We start from the raw sequence: 5,619 nt of genomic DNA, 5'->3' as shown, positions 1-5,619 counted from the left end.
TGAAAAACTCTCTGACGATCCAATTAGAACCCCCGACTGATAAAGACGCAGACCAGCAGGAGATGGCTGGCACGACGCCAACGCTCGCGCGCGAAGTCAAGAACTTACGTAAGTTCCTCTGAGTGGCGGAGCGTTTAATTGCGTAACGCCGTGTCTCCTGCTTCCCACCGTCTCCTCTCTCTCTGTCCCTCAGGTTTTACAGACTCGTGGCACGGAGACGCTACCGGCCCAGCTCGGCGTCGCAGTGGCGCGCCGAGACGGACTGCCAGAAGATTCCCCAGTTAACCTAGTGGCCCGAGCCTGATCCCGCAGCTGGTGGGCCAACGTCACAGCTCCCTCCAGCACCCGAGCACCATGAAGTGAGTCCACGCTGGAGGCCATCGGAATACATCTGCCAGGACATTACGAGTCATCGACGACCTTCTCCAGTTCCCTCAAATCGATTTATTTATTATAAGTCTGAGTCCGATGTAGATACAGCTTCTTGAGCACAAGGAGACCCATCTATGGTGTTTCCTGGCTGCGGTGCCTTCAGGACCAGAGCTAGCTGCAGGAAAACGCCCAACCAGACCTGACAGCCATCAATCCAGTGGTCATGAGGAAGGAGGAGCCCTAGTAACAACGTCAAACTGGCAGCGACCAAACGCTCTGCTCAACTCCCTGGATTCACCATAAGCCAACTTCGACAAGGAGTACAGACGCACTTCCTGTCCCCCAGAGAGTCCCATCAACCCCCTCCTGTACCCCTCTGGATCCCTCTCTGTATTAATATATGCGGTGATGTTTGATAAACTGTTTTTCTGTTTCAGACGGAGAGACACTTCATGCATGCAGTCGTCTGTGAAGCTAAACAGTGGTCCCGACAATCCAGAGTTGAGTTAACGCCGCGCTCTCCGCCCCTCTCCCCCGTGTTCACTGCGACTGCGATGCTGTAACTGAAGAATGTGTTTTCCAGGTGCGTGGGCGAGCCTTACAGAACCTGGTGAAGATCATTCTCTGTAAGCTTATCAGTACATGGAGACGAATGGGTCCCGCTCCTTTCCGGATAATGTTAACATTTACAACACCTGCGCTCTGCCATTCCATTGCTCCTGCCCCCCCGCCCTCTGGTTCTTCAAACCATCTGCTTCCATCTACCTCTCTAGATCACCAATCGAAGCGATAAGAGCGACATTTCGATGAAGGTGGCCTTGACAGGATTGAGTGCTGTCCAACGTGTGGTGACGAGAGATGGACCTGGCCATCGGGCCATCAGAGGCAAGTGTAAGCAGACATTCATTACAGTAACCGCTTTAAAACTCCAGTCGGTTAAAACCGCCCATCCCTTGACTGTCTCTCTCACCTGTTTGCATTCTCGTCCAAGGTGCAAGGCGCTCGGAGCAGGGCGCCCCCCGGAGCACACGAGTAAGTCAATGCCAAGGGCTTGCAGTACTGGTCCATCCTGACCCAGCTACACCAAACACGGAACACATGTGGACTCTGTCGCCTGTAAAGACACGAAACAGACGATCCCGCCGACCGCCTGCAGCAGAGGAGTCAGTGATTTTCAGGTGGAGTTCTCATTGTTGTCCCATCTTTGGCACATTAAAGACTCGACCTCCGCGGAGCTGTGTCGGATGTTCCACATCGGTTCCCAGTACTGGCCCGCTCCAAATACAACTCGTGTCACATCCTTCTAACATCGACCAGGACAGTGTGGCTGATGATACATGATGATCATACAGTATTTATCAGGTTTCAGACGTCGTCCCGGCTGTAATAACATCTGTTTCTCCGTTCCCAGCTTCAGGAGCATCAGAGTAAGTTTGTCTTCCTCGTATCACCAAGGGGGTGTGATTGGGGGGGGGGGGCTAAAGGGACAGACAATCACAGTCAAACAGGAAGTCTTCCGCCTGCAGCAAGGACTCGTCTATGCCTCCTTCCTTTCTTTCTTCCTCTAACTACAAACTGAACTTGTTGCATGTCGTCTTTATTTGAGCGTTTTGTGTTTCGTCAGCATGATGCTTCCAGTTTCTACTCGCAGGGTTACGTAATTACCCATAATTCAACGTGTTTTTATTGAACAGCTTCATAACTTTATGAGTACAAAGTTTCAGTTATTGAAAATAAAGTCATGTTGTGAGTTAAAGACTCATGAAAGAAAGTTGTAATTTTAAAAGTAAAAAAGTGGTAAAATTACAAAATAAGAAACAAAAATAGTTGTAATTTAACAAGTAAAAAGTATTTCAGAATAAAATGACAATATTAGAAAGTTATGGAATAAAATTAACAAACGTTGAGAAGATACAAATAAAAAGTCACAAATTTGATGAATCATACAATAATCAGTTTTATTAGAATATTTGTGATTTTAATCACTGAAGTAAAACAATATGAGAATGAAGTTGTATTTACAATAAAGTCATATCACAATATATTATTGTAGGTTATTACAATTATAATAGTAATTTTGAAATGTCATAATGTGTAAAAATGTCCAATATTATGAGAATAAGTTGTAATGTTTCACCAAAAAGTCATAATTTAATTATTGTAGTTAGAATTTGTGTTTTTTTCTCATAAAATTACAACTTTATTATTTTGACTTTAATGACTTTAAATTCTGACTTCATTTTCATGATATCGGAACAAATTACAACTTTATTCTCAAAATTAGACGAGTTTATTCTCAGAATCACATGTCATGAGTGAAGGAAAAATAAAAATAAAGCCATAAAAACTGAGAAGTGACTTTATTAATCAGTATTACAAGTTTTATTATTGTTTATTTTACAAGAAAGAATTAATGTATTATTGTAATAGAAATAATAAGATGTCATCTGCATAAAACTTATTTCTTTTTATTGCGACTTCATCTCAAAGTATTATTTTTATTATGAAAATACGTCTTAATTTGATTACGTTTATAAATCCTTTTCTACAAACATGATTTTTGTGATATTAAGACTTTTACTAAAATTTAAATTACAACTTTATTGTCGTGATATTGACTTGTTTTAAATCTTAATTCAGTCGTATAATCATTGCTACGTGTCTTAATAAATCTGAAGCAGATTCAATGATTCATTAATTATTAATTTCCTGTCTCAGTGCCACATCCCCACAGTTTCTAATCATTTCCTGTTTTTCTCATTTTGGCCAAATGTTAAAAACAACAAATATCAATTTTGTGACGTCGCAGCTGATTAATGTTATTGATTATTTTCTGATCTTCAGTCACAGTTAAAGATGTTTCGTCTCTGCTGTCAGATCATAAAACTACGACTTTATCCACGTTCTTCCATCAACCTCCGGTCTGCTCGCACCGTTGTTTGTTTGTTTGTTGAGTTAATGAAAATGTGAGGACGAAGTAAACGACACAAAATACACAAAAAACTATATGAAAGTTAAAATTCAGGAATAAAACGTATTAAAATACGTACAGAAAAGAAGATTTACAGCTTTTTAAAAGTTACATTTTTGAATATTTAGTGGAAAATATTTTTGTTTAATGAATTGATAAATGTACTTTTCTTCCATTATAGATTAATGATGTATTGGTAACCATCTCAGTATTATAACTCTCACACAACTTTATTCTCATTAAGTTTTGACTTTATGTAGTGACTTTTTCTCTGAATCATATTATTTTATATTCGATGTGACACCAGAGCACATTTTTATTTTGAAGATGCCGTTAACGTCTCACCAGACTCCATTCAAAAATCTGCTAATTTAACGTTCTGTTACAAGTGGGGGAACATGATGTGTCTTAGAGCAAAATAAAACAACTGCTAATAATCTTCAGTTTTTTCTGGTCAGTCTGGCTCCTTTGTCTTTGTTCACCACCAGACTCTTTTCAAAAATCTGCTATTTTTATGTTTTTAGCTTCAACTTTGCAGAAATTACCTTTCCAGTAAATGTTTGAAGTCCAGAGAAGAAGTGTAGCTCTTCTTCCTCTCCAGTATTTCACGCTGCAGTTGCACATGTGCAGTAGAGGTAACGATGCATTTTTAACTGCGACAGGAAGTCCTGCCCCCCCTCGCTCGTCTGTTTGCCTTACAAACTGTTTGCTGTGAATCTTGTTCAACGTGAATTGTAAAAAAGCTTCTAAAAGGAACAGAAACATGTTAATAAATGTTAATAAAGTGACTTATTTCCTGTGCTGGAGGACTGACTCTAACTGTAGTGATGATAGTAGCTTTAGACTCAAACTGGGACTGATGGTTGGATCCCAGTTTAACAGCATGCTCTCTCTCTTACTGCTCTCTGTATTTTAACTGCAGCCGTCTGAAATAAACTCCTCTCTTCACTTTCTGACTCCGTGTAATTGTTCACATTGAAGTCCTTTCATTAACTGATCAATACAATCTGATCAAAACAGAGTGAAAATCAATCTGTCACTAAAGGTTAGAAAATCAATAATTAGAGATAGTGTAGAAATAAAGTGCGATCACATCTACAATAAATAAATATAATAATTATTTTATTTCAATAATAACTTCTTGAAATATGACAGAAATGTATAATTAAATCAATAAAATATTTTAAATTAAACTCGTGAACTCGCTGCATTTCTGTCGGTGACCACCAGGGGGCGGGCTGTTATTCTTCCGGGTTCAGAGGTCAGCCTTCCGGAAGCAGAAGAAGAAGAAAACAGTGTGGTCCACATGTGAAAGCTGCTGGTTGCACAAACAAACACAAACAAACACAAACACGGACACGGACACGGACACGGACACGGACGGTCTCAAGCTTCAATCAGCAGTTTTCTGTGGGAACATGGAGGAGGGCAGCGTCATCAAGCTGCCGCCGACGGAGGAGAAAGCAGCGGGAAAGAAAAGGACTCGAGCCCCGAAGTGTAACCCCGAGCAGGAGGCTAAAGTACGGAGGACCAACGTGCAGAGGCTGTCGGTGCTGGGGGCGGAGGACACCTCGGTGAAGCTGCTGGAGGAGCTGGTGTTCGGAGCCGAGGACGAGCTGGTGGAGAGACTCGTGGAGGTAACGTCTCCCACCAGACTGCATTCAAAAATCTGCTCATTTAGTTTCTCTCGTGGTTAAAGTCTGTGCAAAATGTGATGAATCCTAAAAGCCTCCAGTTATTTCTGTTAAATCCGCCTCAGCTAATATCTAACAGTAACTTAGATTACAGGTTATTACTTCTCTTTAAGCTGCTACCAGACTCCATTCAACAATCAGCTCATTTTAGGTTCTCCTGGTTATTATATTAATATATTGATCCTGATGATTTCACTGTATTCGGTCCATTCCAGGGTTCATTAAACACTGAGCTGATTTTCTGTCTCTTGAAGTTCTGATGTCTGAATTACTTCAGCTCACCAGTGATCTCCAAACATCTGATTACGGTGTCAAACTATACTTTTGTGTTTGGTTTTAATGTGTATTTTTAGTGTAAATGTGTGAAACATTAAAGTGAAACTAGTTTGTGAGACAGCGAGTTAATATTTATGGATGTTTTACCAGCAGTGTAATAAACAAAGGAAGATTAAATTTAACACTTTTTGAATGAAGTTTTGTGAGAACAACTAATTTCTGCCAGTAAAATAAAACAAAGATTAAAATATAAAATTATGATTTTTTTATTTTCCATATGAAGTTTTCATCTTTTTATTTTACTGG

This window comes from Morone saxatilis, unplaced genomic scaffold, assembly GCF_004916995.1.
Source record: "Morone saxatilis isolate NCDOM2014 unplaced genomic scaffold, NCSU_SB_2.0 Contig14, whole genome shotgun sequence".
In the NCBI taxonomy this organism is placed as follows: Eukaryota; Metazoa; Chordata; class Actinopteri; family Moronidae; genus Morone; species Morone saxatilis.
This window is presented reverse-complemented; position numbering follows the sequence as displayed.